Source organism: Rana temporaria, chromosome 4 (genome assembly GCF_905171775.1).
Source record: "Rana temporaria chromosome 4, aRanTem1.1, whole genome shotgun sequence".
Classification (NCBI taxonomy): Eukaryota; Metazoa; Chordata; class Amphibia; order Anura; family Ranidae; genus Rana; species Rana temporaria.
Genome location: NC_053492.1, coordinates 455,707,136 through 455,724,493, shown reverse-complemented (window position 1 = coordinate 455,724,493; position 17,358 = coordinate 455,707,136). Strand labels below are relative to the sequence as shown.

Sequence of the window (17,358 nt, the reverse complement as noted above, 5' to 3'; positions counted from 1 at the left end):
TTCTAATGCAATTTTAATTTAATACCAACTATATGTTTGTTGTTAGTGTTATGCCCAAAATGTTCATTATATGTTCTAAAAACAGCAAAAACTTTCTGTTAAAAATGAAAATTTAGATTGCAATGGCTTAGCATCTACATAATACATCCGCTGTTATATAACGTTTCAATTATTCATTGATCTGGGTTAAACCTCCATTTTCTTTTTTTTTCTTTGCTACTAAAGAAGAAAATATATCAGAAAAAAAAAGGCAGAGTAAGAAATTGTCTTTAATATAAAAAAAAACTAAAAAACTGGATACCATAATGGTTAAAGCTTGTGAATCATTTGAGTATAACGAACAGTAATAATTATGTTGATGGAAACACTCACATGTAAGAGATGTATTCGTAATGAAGCAGAATGCGCCGAGGGTTGGAATGGACTTTAATGTGTCCTTCGTGTTAACAATGAAAGCATTATCTAGTTCATGTATATGAACAAGAAAGAGAAAAAAATTGCAGAACAAATTGTGCAAATGGACTTTGATGTGTAAACCATGAGCTGTACTGAATTGATGCACAGTTTTCCTTGACTTGCTTATAAAAGGTTAGATATGTAATTGAATTTAAACCATAAGAATATTGTAGGAGTTGACACTATCCCATGATGCTTTTATTAATCTTACATTTTTTTATATCACAGTAAAAGTTAAGTGTGTCTATCTATCTATCTATCTGTATATATTTTATATATATATATATATATATATATATATATATATATATATATATATATATATATATATATATATATATATATATATATATATATATATATATACATCCATTTTGCTTGCTTCATAACAAAGGTATCTATTTTGGTAATCAGTCTTTCTTACTTTCTGTTGTCTACTTCAATTTATTTATTTCCACTTGTTTGTAAGGAGGAGCTGTCATATTACTTGTCCCCTCTCCCCTGGGATATTCCACATTGGGACAATATGTTAAATACATTTTCACTAAGTAGAACCAGCTTAGCAAAGGTGTGAGAGACAGCAACCACTTGAACTGGGCCTCTTCATGGTCAAGGGACTTGCTAACCATGAAAGGGTGTCCTTCCGACCCACATTCCTAAAGATTTGCCCCCATCATTGCTCTAAGACAAAAAAACTTGATGTGTTAATTAGCTGCCTGATATTCACTTGGATTTCATAAAATATTGCCTACAGGATTCTAGTTTTTGGAAGCTGCATTTTGTTAAAGATAAGCTCTAATGCCTTGTACACATGATCGGAATTTCCGATGAAAAAAGTCAGACAGAATTTTTTCATTGGATATTCCGACCATGTGTCCCATTGGACTTTTTTCCGTCGGAGTTTAGAAATAGAACGTCTGTGTGGAACTCCGACGGAGAAAAAACACGCATGCTCAGAATCAAGTCGACGCATGCTCGGAAGCATTATACTTAATTTTTCTCGGCTCGTCATAGTGTTTTACGTCACCGCGTTTTGGACGGTCGAAATTTGGTCTGAGAGTGTGTATGCAAGACAGCTTGAATGGAATTCCAATGGAAAATTCCATCAGATTTTATCCCATCGGAAATTCTGATTGTGTGTACAAGGCATTAGGGTTTACTAAAGTGGTTGTTTTTCCTTACCATTAAGAGAAAGATGCTTTACAAGAGGTGAAGGTAATGCTGTCAACGTTAATGTGGCCTGGAATAGTACAGGAAGGGATAAGAGTGCATGCTTGTTGCCCCCTTATTCCTGGATGTATGGTTCATATTGATGTTCAGAATTAGGGCCTTCAGAAGTAAACAAACTCTCTGAATCTCCACTTTATTCACAACAAAGCCAAATCTGGTTCATCTCTCCATAGAAACCAATCAGTTTCTGTTTATTTATTTTTTGTCAAAGCGTTTTTGAACAAGCTGAAGTTAGAAGCTGATTGGCTACCATGCAGGGCTACACCATATTTTGCACTCTCCAGTTTTCGGAAATCTACCCCTAAGTTCACTTGAAACAGTGGCTTCCATTAAAAGCTAACTGGCAGCTTAAACCTATTTTGGTGACAGGATCTAACTATTGTAGTCACTGTTTAAAAAAGGCGTCACTGCATTCTTTGGATTGGTTAATTGTTGTTCTACAGAGTGCTGCCTCCATGAGAACCCAATTTCCAGGTATGGAAAAAATGGGAACCCTACTTTCATCTCTCACAAGGCAGTGCTCAGGTGCTAAGTAGATAATTACTAGTCCTAAAAAGTGTGTTTCACCAGTATGAGGGAGAGGAGATAAAGCATTTTTGGTTCTTTTTTATTGTTTCCAACCTTACTGGGGCCTTCAAAAGAATACAAAGCCCATCAATGGCTCCTTGCCAGCTAAGTCAATGATTAGCAAAGATGCCCTGGCCAATGCCCTGGCTGTGAATAAAGTGAAGAGTCAGAGAGTTTGTTTACTTCTGAAGGCCCTCATTCTGAACATCAATATGAACCATACATCCAGGTGAAAAGGGGCAGCAAGCATGCACTCTTATTTCTTCATGTACTATCCCAGGCCACATTAATATTGACAGCATCACCTTCCCCTCTTGTAAAGCACCTTTCTCTTAATGTTGAGGGACAACAATCTCCTACCCACCTCCACATGCCCCAAATAGGACATGGGGGGTAATAGTAAAATGGAGGGACTCTTGGTAAAATATGAAAGGCCAGTGTAAAAAGGGGGTAATCCAATATCCACACCCCCCCCAAGAGAATGAGTACCCGGGTATATTAGTACCCATTAGTACCCCTTACTCATTCCTTTAAATAGTTAAAAGTAAAAAAAAAAATATGAATTTTAAATCATTTAGTAAAAAACATATATATATATATATATATATATATATATATATATATATTAGCATCACTCACAATGACTAGCAAGGTAATCCATGTTAATCACGGATTGAATTTTCACTGCAGCACTGATCAGTGTATTCTAAGTCCCTGCTGTCAGAATACAATAGCAAACTGGGGAGGATTCCTCCATGCACCTCCATGAATCCATCTGTGTTTTTTCTATCACCCTACTGGTTGATCAAAAATAAAAAGATCCATCTATGGCCAGCCTTACTTCATCTGGTGCATTGCAACATCCCCTAACCGCAACAGGTGCCAGCAGTCCTAAAAGTGCAACATGAGCCTTGCTACTGGCACTTAAATAAATGCATGCATTGCAAATTTTACCTGAATAACGTTGGCTGTCATGGTCACTTGTGTCAAGTATTTATTTATATGGTAGAATAAAAAAAAAAAGAGTTTATGTAACTATTGGTTCACATTTCATATTGGAGCCTGCATGACTTTACCATTTAAAGTATCACACTGCTACACAAATTGGTACAAGAAAAATAGAGCATTCTGAGAGGCATTTCATTACAAAATTAACTTGTATGCAACGTTTAAACCATTGTTTTTATATGTGTGGCCTCACAATATATTTTTTTAAGCAAATGATTTTTGAGAATGTGTTTCAGTGTTTCCTACCTGGATAACCTGCAACTTTTACTTTTCTTCCATTGGCTTTTTTAATGCAGGTTGACAAGGCTAAGCTGCTGCCTCAAAACTGGCAGGGATGTTGTAAGCCTGTAATCTCCAGATATGTAGATGATTTTTTTTTGGGGGGGGGGGGATTGACATACTTTAAGGAATATGAAGATTAAAGAGATGATTGGTTGTGGGAATAAAAGCAAAATTGGGAACCTTTGGAGAAGCTTGAAGACTGATGAGGGGTAACAGTTTCCTAATGTGTACAGTAAGACCTCATCTGGAATATGCAGTTCAGTTTTGGGCACCAGTTCTCAAAAAGGATATCGGGGAACTGGAGAAAGTGCAGAGAAGGGCAACCAAACTGATAAGAGGCATGGAGGAGCTCAGCTATGAGGAAAGATGAGAGGATCTGAATGTATTCACTCTTGAGAAGAGGAGAATAAGCGGGAATATGATCAACATATATACGTGGTCCATAAAGTAAACTTGGTGTTGAGTTATTCACTTTACGGTCAACACAGAGGACACGGGGCACTCTTTACCTCTAGAGGAAAAGAGATTTCATCTCCAAATACCTTAAGGCTTCTTCACAGTAAGAGCTGTGAAAATGTGGAATAGACTAGAGGTAGTTCTGGCCAGCTCAGTAGATTGCTTTAAGAAAGGCCCGGATACTTTCCTAAATGTACAGAATATAACTGAGTACTAACATTTATAGGTAAAGTTGATCCAGGAAAAATCTGATTGCCTCTCGGGGGATAAGGAAGGAATTTTTTTCCCTGCTGTAGCAAATTACATCATACTCTGCTGGGGTTTCTTGCCTTACTCTGGATCAACTGTGGGTAAAGAAATGGGTATATGGAATTGTACAATATATTTGTCTTTCTTTTTTATGGTTGAACTGGATGGACTTGTGTCTTTTTTCAACCTGACTAACTATGTAACTATGTAACTATGTACAGTAGAAGGAGCATCTGAAGGTCCAGGACACAAGGGGAGACCTTTGTCTCACGTTGGCTCTCCAGGTCATCACTTGAGATAATATTGTCACCTCAGCTAATTGCACAATTGCCTTGGATATTTAATCTCCTCTGGCAATGAGTCTTTTTTTTCTATGGAAGCTTACTAACTTTAGACACTTAGCATGGTTTGAATTCACGTCACATACAACAAATATTGCTGTGTCCTTCACTTAAGTGGATAATAGGTTGGTAGCACAACTGGGGCCTAATGCCTTGTGTGAAACAGCTTTTACACTTATTTGTCAGCATTAAACAACAAAACATTGACCAAAGCATGAGATAAAGAAAACTCTTATTGGTATCTGCCTGGTCATAAATCCCAGATACCGTGGACAAATAAAATTCTCATTGACCTTGCATGATTGAGATGATATATCAGAGTAGCAGATGTAATTATGGATTCTATCCAAGGGCGAGCCTCAGGCATGGTTCTATCAATAGCAGATTTTCTGTACACCTGCAGAAAAAAAAGCAAGCCTTTTGGGAAAGAGATAGAAATTACACTGATATCATAGATTTTTATCATACAAAACTAGGCCATGGATATTGCTTGGAACAAACATTTTAAAATCAATATCAAGCGTGAGAGTTACAAATTAAAGTTTTTCCTGTCTTTACAATGTGGAGTTCTGTAAGCTCTCACATGTCATTTGTTATAGAATTAAATCTAAGAGACTATGAACTAGACCTGAAGTTTTAAGACTTAAATCAACATCTTTGCAAATTTCTGGCAAATCTGGTGCAGCATAATATTCCACTTTGTGAACAACATTCATTAAATTTTTGTTCTCTTGTAACTGTGTGGACTATTCAAATTTCCATTGGGCCCCACTCCCAGTGGGACATGGTGACATTTTTCTTGCTGCCAAGCCTTAACTGTTGACTCAGTAGAACTGTGTGTGTATGGAGCTACTCCAGATAGATTAAAGCTGTCCCCCAACTCAGCAACAGGGAAATATAGAAATATTTTCCTATATGCATAATGATCTCCTTATAAGTCCATACAGTCAGAGGAAACCTAAGGATTGGATTGAGTCAATCTTTGTGATTTCTGTATTGGTCTAAGGCCAGGAAAGGTAAACTGAATTGTTATAGAAGGCTCACAGTTTACCTTTAACAGTACTGTATGCAGAAATAAACTAGAATGTATGATTAAAATGAAAAGATTACAAGTTGCAGAAGTTGTAAAAAAAAATTGGCAAGGGAAGTGGTCTTCAGGAGGGACCGGAGGAACTGAATATGGTCAGCATCAAGGAAAGAAGGGAAAGGGGGTAAAGTCATGAAAACTTTTAAATACAGTACGCAAAGGTACCGAACACTTGGCCTTTTCTGCCTTAAGTCTTCTATGTTTCAAAGTTTCTTTGGCAAAATTGGAAATCCTGAAGTATCAATACCTTCAAATTTATGGTAGACATTTGGGAAAGATTGGACTTTTATACATAAAGTTTTCCATGCAGCTATATCACCGATAATTAATTGAGAAGGCCCCATGGGCAAACCCAGAGGGGAATAACTCTATTGTCCATGGCCAAGCAAAGGGAAGTCTAAGTGGAAATGCTTGGTCTGCTGTCTACTTATTCTTCTCTAGTTCTTTTTTTTATTTTTTTTATGTAATGTTTTATTTACATGTTCTTGCTTAACAATGAGCACAATTTACCAGTGCACTGATATTCTGCTGTAATTTTCCCAAAGTAAATTAATCTTACATCTTTAGACTCCCTATTTAAGCAGAAGTATCTGGACTCTCTCTCTCCTGATTCTCTCCACTTGACATATGTTCTTCATGATTCTCTCCACTTGACTTTTGTTCTTCCTGATTCTCTACACTTGATGCATGTTCTTCTCTAGGAGAATCTTTTTTGTCACTATGTTCTGAATTCAGCAGCTCTTCACTTTCCCTTTTTGCATTTTCAAGGGCAGTAAGGATGGCTTGCTCTGCCTCCGTATTTTTTACAAATTTTGCTTTTTCTAATGCTTTTTCAAAGTTGCCAACAGCAGACTGGTAATCATTTAGTTTCACTTGTGCCTCTGCCACAAGGACACTGGCATTGAGCTGCCATTCTACATCTCCAGCTTCTTCTGCTTCCTCTTGAGATTTCATCCCATAGTTTCTTGCATCCTCCAACAATCCCAGTTCTAAATAACATCTCCCAATTTCATGAAACAGCCAAGTCTTCTCTAGGCTTGATTTTGCCAGTGGAATCTTTTCTTCCCATACTTTAACGGCTTCCTTAAATCTCCCAAACCTTGCATATACTCTTCTTATATTATCCAGTGCCTGTAATTTTGCTTCAGGTAAGTCACGTTGTTTTGCTATCTCCAGATCCTTTTTGTGACTTTTTAGAGCCTCATCCATCTGCCCCATGTCCATCTGAGCAGCCCCTATGCAACTATGTAGATTCCCAATTATCTCCTGCTTATTAGGCATGTCATCTTTCCAGCTTTTAATGTTCTTTAGGACTTGCTGTGCCTTCTTGTGGTTTTCTCTTTGCATCTCCTTTGGATAGTAAAAAGTCAATCTCGTCCATGCTGTTAAGGACGTATTAGTGTGCATGGAATGCATGGGCTGCTGTCTACTTATTCTTCTCTAGTTCTGAAGGTATTCAACTGATGTTCTTCAAACAAGTCCACCAATGTTTAATTGGGAAGGGCCTAAGGGCAAACCTATAAGGGAATAAATAATTTGACCTAGAAATACCTTGGGATCCCCCAGCAAGGGGCCAAGCAGGGATGTCCTATCTGGCATGTCTCACCTGCTATCCACCCTCTCATCTAGGTTCTATCGAAAGAAAATTATAATTATGTGAATTATGAAGACTAAAATTCCCAGCTCTTTTTGACTTAGTAGACTGAAAGTTATAATGATGTGATAGCTAAGAGTATCAAACTCTCAACTAATTTGATTTATTGGTGTACTTTTTTACGTCATTATTGTAGTTTGGATTGTTTTAGTGTATCACTTTCTCTGAAAAATCTTTAGTATTATAGTATAACTTTTAGTACAGCCACTTTTCACAAATCTCCACTCATAATCTCAATGCCATGACCCCCTGTAAGAAAGAACACCTTTTCTTCTCTGAAATTTAATCCACCTCTAAAATCCAAGACATGACCTTTTTGTCATACATTTGTCAGCACATTTAACCTTACATGTCTTCTCAAAGTAAGTAGACATGGGAGTGCTTAATTCAGAATAACAAATAGAAAAGTGACATTGATTTATTTGTTGAACCTGGTAGAATCTGCAGTTATCATTGACATACATTTTAACTTTATTTTATTTATTCATGTATTTATTTATTTTATGCTTTCAGTTGCTGACATTTACATGTTTCACAAATATAATGGTATTGACTTGCATAAAGTTATACGCTTGGCAAATAAAAGAAACACGCTAATGCAGTTGTGTAATCATGAATACATCATTAAACACATTTTTTTTTAAATGCAAGCCATGTAAGTACTTGAATTTGATCTAGCTTTATCCTTTTGCAGTTCTTGCACAACAGGACTGGAAGGTCAGAGGAAGCAGCAGTACAAAGAGCCAATCAGTTTATGTGCTGACAAAAAATCATGCTGATAGGACGAGAAAGCCAATGAGCGAGAGATGAGCTCATCACTGTGCTACTTCTCCTTTCACTGTCCATTCACAGGATGGGGCGGGTCCAGAATGACCTGGGCTTAAGGAAAGTGGATTGAATGGTGCTGGCCACCAGGTTGAGGACATTTAGTAGCAAAAAAAAAGTACTGCAGGGGAAATCTATTAATTATAGTTGATTATTGCAGAAAAATATGTTTTGTTAATGTATCTTTTAATGTGCTATTTATGTTTATCTTGTTAGTCGTGTCCTCAGGGCTGCTTTGATTGTTGCAATGCAAAACCTGTTTATAAAATATTATGCCCCCCGCTCGCCCCTGATCACCGTCGGTCACCCGCGATCGCTCGTTACTGAGCGAGAACCGGGAGCTGTGTGTGTAAACACACAGCTCCCGGTCCTGTCAGGGGGAGAAATGCCTGATTGTCTGTTCATACAATGTATGAACAGCGATCAGTCATTTCCCCAAGTCAGTCCACCCCCCCTTCAGTTAGAACACACCCAGGGAACATACTTAACCCCTTCCTCGCCCCCCTTCCCTGCCAGTGGCATTTTTATAGTAATCAATGCATTTTTATAGCACTGATCGGTATAAAAATGCCAATGGTCCCAAAAATGTGTCAAAAGTTTCCGAAGTGTCCGTCATAATGTCGCAGTACCGATAAAAATCGATGATCGCCGCCATTACTAGTAAAAAAAAAATATTAATAAAAATGCCATAAAACTATCCCCTATTTTGTAAACGCTATAACTTTTGCTCAAACCAATCAAAAAATGCTTATTGCATTTTTTTTTTTACGAAAAATATGTAGAATAATATGTATCGGCCTAAACTGAGGAAAAAAATAGTTTTTTATATATTTTGGGGGGATATTTATTACAGCAAAAAGTAAAAAATATTATATTCATTTTTTTCAAAATTGTAGATCTATTTTTGTTTATAGCGCAAAAACTAGAAGCCGCAGAGGTGATCAAATACCACCAAAAGAAATCTCTATTTGTGGGAAAAAAAGGACGCCAATTTTGTTTGGGAGTCACGTCTCACGACCGCGCAATTGTCAGTTAAAGCGACGCAGTGCCGAATCGCAAAAAGTGGCCTGGTCTTTGACCAGCAATATGGTCCGGGGCTGAAGTGGTTAAAACAAGACTTTAGTATCACTTTAAATAAAGCTTCAGTCCAATGTAGGGACTCTCATTACCGTAATTGCAGTTTGCCTCTTGTGTTTCCATCATATGCTTAGCAAAGTCCACCGAGTTTATTTTAGAAACACTGGATGATGCAATAGGCAGCCCTCCAAACATGTGGTGTGACACTGTTTTTTTTTTTTTTTTATTTAAAATTTATTTTTGATGAAAGTGTTGATGCTGCAGATTACCGCATAAACCATTTTAGCTTAAAAACATTTTAATTAGCGAACCAACATGTTTTATTTCAAAGCATTGCTTTTAAATTTCCACTTCACAAAGTACATGTTAATCTTTGATTAGGATTGTTTTTGTTGCTAATCCTTCATGTTTTCTCTTTTCTTAGAATGTTCACATGAAAGAACGTAATGAGGGAATTTTTTTTTTTTTAAAGGGAATTTTAAATGTTAAAATTAAAAAGGGAAATATCTTGAAAGATGTTAAAATACATATAAGGAGTTATTTTTATGTTATTATAAAAAAAAAGTAAAGTTTAATTTATTTTACATTTTTTTGTTTGTGATAGTGATAATGAAACACATGCAGTCACAATTCGTTCATAGGGGAGGGGTTATAAGAGCTTATTGTTCATTACATTTGTGAATTACGGCTATTGAAGAACTCACACTATCTTTTGAATGATGGCGTGGGGCATCAGTAGAATAACTAGGGACCAGGAGAAACAAATAGGGTAAATCTCACAGCAGTAAAAATCTATCAGAGGTTTTAACAACTCATATTGGCTTTAGATATACTTTTAAACGGAATTCCCCCCAAAAATTGAACTTCCGCTTTTTGGAATCCCCCCTCCGGTGTCACATTTGGCACCTTTCAGGGGGGAGGGGGGAGCAGATACCTGTCTCTTACAGGTATTTTGCTCCCACTTCTGGGCATAAATAGCTGAGCCACCCTACGCCACGTCCAGTGCCTTCTCCGTTCCCCCCGCCCCTGTCTTCTGGGAGACACACAGGTCCCAGAAGACAGCAGGGACTAGTGGGATCGCACGAGTCGCACATGCGCAATAAGGAACCAGGCTGTGAAGCTGCAAGACTTCACTTCCTGATTCCCTTACCGAAGATGTCGGCGCCTCCACCCGAGAGCCGACGGACAGATCGGCTTCGGATGCCGACATGGCGGTGCCCAGGACAGGTAAGTGTCCTTATTTTAAAAGTTAGCAGCTGCAGTATTTGTAGCTGCTGACTTAAAACGAAAACAAAAAAAAAAAAAAAACGGCGAAACTCCGCTTTAAGGAAAACTGTCAGAATGCAATATTTCTATTTTCCATGTTACCGTGGACCATTTGGCTGAAGAAAAAAATATTAATATTTTTCTTGCAGCTACTCTTAAGCCTCGTACACATGATAGGTTAACCAGAGGACAACGGTCTGAAGGACCGTTGTCATAGGTTAACCGATGAAGCTGACTGATGGTCCATCACGCCTACACACCATAGGTTAATGAAGCGATCGTGTCAGAACGCGGTGATGTAAAACACAACGACGTGCTGAAAAAAACAAAGTTCAATGCTTCCAAGCATTCGTCGACTTGATTCTGAGCATGCGCAGGTTTTTAACCGATGGTCGTGCCTACTAACAATCGGTTTTGACCTATCGGTTAGGAATCCATAGGTTAATTTTAAAGCAAGTTGGCTTTTTTTTAACCTATGGTTAAATAACCTATGGGGCCCACACACGGTCGGTTTTGACCGATGAAAATGGTCCTTCAGTGACCCCCTGAATTGACTAGTAAACCGAGGTGTCAACTGTGCATTCAATGTAACTCATAGTACAATGCTTTCTAATGCAAATGCTGCCAAAAAATCCACACACTAAATAGGAGCTGATTTTTAAATTTTTAGGGCAGGGATTTCTTGAGTCAATGTAATCTAATAAATAAAAAAAAGCCAAACACTTATTTAGTAGACGTGTGCACACTGAAATATTTCTTCCGAAAAATAAATGTATTTAGTTACTCCCGAAATTTGTTTTTATTTATGTTGTTGACTTATGGTGTCTGTTGGATGTTCTAAGAAGATTTGACGAAACAGCTAAATCATACATTTCCGGTTGAATGCTCCGCCCACAAGCTATAGTAGAATTCTGATTTTGTAAGAGCTCCACCTCCCTGCTGTCACCGCCGATCGCGGGTACGTGCCGGACATCGCGGCTGCCTGTCACACGCATCGGCTTCCCAGCGATGCGCCGGGCACAGTGTTTCCCCCGCTGCGCGCCCCCAGCGGTGCGCACGGGGAATGTAAACAAGAGGACGTCCAAAGACGTCCACCCGGCACTTGAGAGCTGCGCTGTGGACGTCTTTCGTCCATAGCGCAGATCCCAAGTGGTTAAGTGAGGAGTTCCTGTACTACTTTTCCTTTCACTGTCCAGTCACAGGGTGGGGATAAAGCTAAAAGTGAAATAAATAAAAAATTGCAGAATAAGCAAGCCTGTGCTGTGTGGCAGAGTTGTGTAAACCTCAGCAATGGAACACCCCATATATATATATATATATATATATATATATATATATATATATATATATATATATATATATATCTTGGTATTTAGCTGTTTGCCTGGAGTCCAGTTTTAACTTTGTTCATCATTTTTTCTATGGATTGGTTGCTGTTTCTTTTACAGTCTTCTTTGCAAATAGAAAAAAAGTTTACTTTCTGTATTAACATTATCTGTCTAAACCATGTATATGTTCTAAGCACATAAATCTGGCAGGCAATTCGATGTGCATAAATTTCCTTGACAAGTGAGAGGTTAATCCTGACAATTTATCTGATGGGTAGAATAATAAATAGACAAGAGGCATGATGGGTAGAGATAATGTAGACAAAGCTTCAGCGGATGGGCAAATACAAAGATAAAGTCACCCGCTCTACATATGCACATGTTGGGGAAAAACATAATCGTGTATTAGTATCAGTCATTAGAGGAAGATCATTTCGGGAGCTGGTATCTATTTCTTGTGAATTTATAGGCAAGGTCAGAGAGCTGAAGATAATAAATGAGAAAAGATGCTCGGTCCTCCTCGTTGTCGGGATGAAGAATGACTTCCATCTTTGATATAGTCATTTGTCAGTCCTATACATCATGCAGTCCTCTTTTTGTAACAACGGTTGACTGTCTTGTAGAGGTAATTGGTTGTGAAGAGTGGAACGGGAAGGTGTGATGCAGAATGTGGTAAACAATATCAATTTATTATTTACACCCATCTTTTTGAGAAGTTTAAAGGGGTTGTAAACCCTCCTGTTTTTTCACCTTAATGCATAGGATGTCCCGCATCGAGAGCACGCTGGATCTTTGCCTGGGGTTCTCGCTCTTCATTGGATAGATTGATAGCGGCGCAGCCATTGGCTCCCACTGCTGTCAATCAAATCCAATGACGTGGGCACCAGGGCCGAGTTCTGCATTCAGCAGCTATGGATGCCAAATGCTGGACTCGGGAGCGTGCCTGCATGGTAACTCCCTTGGGAGAGCGCTTCTATTTGGGGGTTATCTGATGAAGGGAGGAGCCGAGAGAGCCACCGGGGGACCACAGAAAATGGCGCTCGGGGCCACATTGTGCAAAACGAGCTGCACAGTTGACATAAGTATGAAATGTTTGTTATTTAAAAAAAATAACCTATAGTGTCACTTAAATGCATGACAGACTGGTGAAAAAAAATTACCGTATATACTCGAGTATAAGCTGACCCGAATATAAGCCGAGTCACCGAATTTTACCACAAAAAACTGGGAAAATGTATTGACTCGAGTATAAGCCTAGGGTGTCCATCTGCATGCCTCACTGTGCCTCACTTTGCCTCACTGTGTCCATGTGCATTCCTTAATGTGTCCATGCCTCACTGTGCCCATGCCTCACTGTGCCCATGACTAGACTGACGTTTTACATGGGAGTCTATGGAAGGGGTACCCGGCTTTGAAAAATCAGTGCTCCCCAGCCATAGGCCCCCCAGACAACAAACTTTGCACATGTGTAGAGGAAGAGTGGGGCTACATGTGTGCCAAGTTTGGTACCGGGTCCCCAAAGTCCGGGAGATCAGCCGCAAAAAGGTGACTCAGTATAAGCCAAGGGGGCATTTTTAGCACAAAAAAATGTGCTGAAAAACTCGGCTTATACTCCAGTATATACAGTAACTTTGTAAGTAGCACCTCTCACTTACCTGCTTCCATTATGTATATAGAGGATTTCTGAAAGCATCCTTGTTATCTATTTAGAATTAAGTTTATTACCATGGGGGTACCGTTAGATAGTTTTGATAAAGAGGAGGTCCAGCCTCCTTCAGAAAACATTAAAAGTCAGCAACTACAAATACTGCACCTGCTGACTTTTAATATAAGGACATTTACCTGTCCAGGGTATCTACGATGTCGGCACCACAGCTGATTTTTCCATCAGCTCTTGGGTGCTGCCGCCAGCATTGCTTCAAAGGGAAACCAGCAGTGAAGCGTTGCGCTGTGCTTTCTGAATGGCACGGCGGCGGGGAAAGGAAGAGAGGGGGTTGAACTTCTGGGTGATCTCGCAATGACAAGACTAATTAAGTCTTCCTCAGCAGCTGTTAGCGTATCACATTTTTTTATATTTTTTTGGGGCTGTGATGCTTTGTTGAGCTTTCCACTAGATTGTTTTTGGTGTTATTTTTAATGCTATTTTGAAAAGAAAATTACTAGATTTTATCGCTACATACGTGTATTATATCCTGTGGGTAGAAGTCCCTCCCTTTGCCCCATTTTCTCCCTTTGTGGATTTTAAAACCTTAAATAAATAAAATATAACTGACCCACAACTATTATAGTTTCTTTAAAGAGAAATAGATACAGTTCAAGTCATCATCCAAGTCCAACAAGGCACTTCTATAATGACCGTGCCAAAATGTGATGGAAAAGAGGCAGGTATCTCTCTACCAGATGTTGCCAGTGCAGTATTTACCCATCTACAGCCATCCAAACCAGGTACAAAGCAGGACAGTGAAACAAGCAAGTGGTTGTAATCCATGATTCAGACATTACATGACTCTGAGGGAACCTGTCTGGAAACTGATTTATTACATAAATTAGTTCTGCCATTTTTGAAGATGGTATTTGGCACATAAACAAATATTCGCTCAGAGGTAAAGTACGAGTTAAATGACTATGGTCATTAGTCACACATAAATAAATAGGGGAAAGATCATGGTGACTGTACGCACTACTGCTTACATGAAAAATATTAATCTTCCGGTTAATTTACCTTTACTATTTATGTTGAGCCATGAAATAAATACATTAAATACAATGTTGGTATTAGGTTCTATACATTTAAAGCTGAACTCTGGGCAAACAGCTAAACACACAGTTGAAATGCATATATGGGAACTCACTTACTTGCTAAAATAGTTTCAGGAATTCTCATGGTATCCAATACATGAATTATTCTTTAGAATGAATGTGCCCAGTTGAAGCATCGCCAATGACCAGATAATAACTGGACTGGGTAGACGTTTTCTAAAAAGGGAAAATAACAAGCATTTCTACCTTTTGGAATGCTAATCAACCCTTTTCCACTAAACCCAGGTGTCCCTGTAGGGCTAGTTTACGCTTGCTTCAAAACAAAGCTTTGGATGCGCTTTGTTCAAGCTCTCTGAATGCCAATCAAAGCTCCTGTTACTAAATAAAATGTTTAGCTTACAGTCCTGTCTACACCTTGCTTTTGCTTGGTGGTTCAATGTGGCTTCGGTGGGGCTTCGATGGAGCTTCGAGGAGGCTTCGTGGGGCTCCGAGGGGGATTTGGTGGGGCTTCAGTAGAGCTTTAAGCGAGCTTTGCCATAGACTTCTACGGAGGCTTTGAAGACGCTTTGAAGCCCTTCTAAAGCGTACATGGGGTATCATTTTTGAAGTGAAGCCAAAGCAAAGCAAAAGCAAGGTGTAAACAAGACTGTAAGCTAACCATTTTATTTTGTAACAGGACCTTTGACTAGCGTTTAGAGAGCTTTAACAAAGCCTGTCTGAAGCCTTGTTTTGAAGCAAGTGTAAACTAGCCATTAATGCGTGTAGAAGCCGAAGCAAGTGTTAATGAGCCCTTAAAGTGGTTGTAAAGGCCCTAAAACCTTCTGTGTGCAGCAACACCCCCTAATACTTACCTGAGCCCCCTCTCGATCCAGCTATGACCACGAGAGCCTTGCCTCTCTGAGGACTCGTACTCCTGATTGGCTTTTGGCTCCCGCTCAGGAGGCATGGCTAATGTCATTTCTTGCTTACTGATTGGTGGATGGTTCTGATGTCACGTGCCTGATGAAGGGGTCCTTTGTGGCTCCGAAACTTTGCTATCTGCTGTAATGATGTAATGACATGATCGTTGATTAAAGCTTTGGACCCACTCTGGAGATCCTTGGTGTGTTGGTGACATTTTTTGCTTTGACTTAGATGCACAGCCATATCTACAGGAACGCATGCATTGGGATTAACGTGTTGGAAACATAGGGCCAGATTCACCAAAGAGATACGACGGCGTTTCTCCTGATACTCCGTCGTATCTCTGTTTCTATCTATGCGACTGATTCATAGAATCAGTTACGCATAGATAGCCAGAAGATCCGACAGGTGTAATTGTTTTACACTGTCAGATCTTAGGATGCAGTACCGCGGCCGCCGCTGGGGGGAGTTTGCGTCGTAAACCAGCGTCGGGTATGCAAATTAGGAGTTACGGCGATCCACGAAGATTTTTCCCGTCGTTACGGCGTCACAAGTGTTAGATTTCCGTCGCAAAGATAGTGCACCTTTAACATGGTGTAAAAGTATTCCACATGTTAAAGTATGCCTGTCTTTCCCGCGTCGCTTTTGAATTTTTTTTTAATCTTTTATTTTTCCCGGCGTAAATCTTTTTTCACGCCTTGCGCCGGACCTGTTTACGATACACTGCCACAAATTTCCAGGTAAGTGCTTTGTGGATCGGGCACTAAATCGGAAAAATTGCGGCGGTGTAACGTAAACCGGTTACGTTACGCTACGCCCGCTCTACGTGAATCTGGCCCATAGAGCCGTGGCTCAGGAGCGCATCTGCTTGGGTGCCCCCAGAGCAAGCTGTTTGCTATGGGGGCACCCGCTATGGAGGAAGGAGTCAGGAGCATCATCGTGGGACCAGAGAAGCTGGGGCTGCTCTGTGCAAAACCATTACACAGAGCAGGTAAGTATAACATGTTTGTTATTAAAGAAAAACACAAAGCTTTGATATCGCTTTAACACCTGGGGGGCAAACCAGACTTCCCAATCACTTAACCGCTGTAATTGGTTGTCACAATAGTCACATGATTTGGATCGCCTCCTGCTAGCTGTCCGTGACCTGCTTTTAACACAGAAACCTTAGCCACCCATGGATGCATATAAGCGTTTATGTCTTTAAAGCCTACCCTCTTTTTCGTCGCACATATGCGGTAAGTGGCTGGCAAGAGGTTAACACACACAGAAATGATTCAATATGCCAAAAATGTTTGTTTTAGCAGGCACTAATCTTTCTCTTTTCTCTGGAGAAAAGGTAACAAATATTCAATTATACGTCTGCTGCATCCACCCCTGGGTTGGATCTGACAGGAGGTCACAACAGAGCAACCATGTGATATGATGTTCCTGATGAAACAGCTAGTTGTATGTGACCAGCCTAAATCTCCAGCAGGCTCTGCATAGTGTTTAGCATAGTTTTTCCAAAAGGATAGAAATTTGATGATAACATTATTACTATTTTTATTAAACATGTTAAAATAAGGCATCTTGTCATAACAATTCAAAACTAAAAAAAAATAATAGTTTAACGTACTTAAAGTCAACTTGTATATGGTTTAAAGTTAAAAATACTAACTATATAGTATCCCAGGAACCAACTGACGTTGGGAATTAGACCTTCTTTGTAAAATAAAGTTCCAGCATGGCAGGAAATTAGCCCAAATTGCTAATGCTATTTTAGACTTTTTTTTAAATGCAGATAATAGGCATGCAAGTATATCACAAGAAAAAAAAAGGAAGGGGACCTACAAATTCAGGGTATCTATCAACCAAGTAGCCCTGTTC

The 17,358-nt window shown here is 39.3% G+C and overlaps 1 protein-coding gene across 26 annotated transcripts in view; it reads left to right on the top strand.

Annotated features, from left to right (window-relative positions):
• The window catches only part of NRXN1 (neurexin 1), a 1,744,826-nt gene that overhangs the window by 1,665,828 nt on the left and 61,640 nt on the right, over positions 1 to 17,358 (top strand). The gene's annotated exons all lie outside the window — the stretch shown is intronic.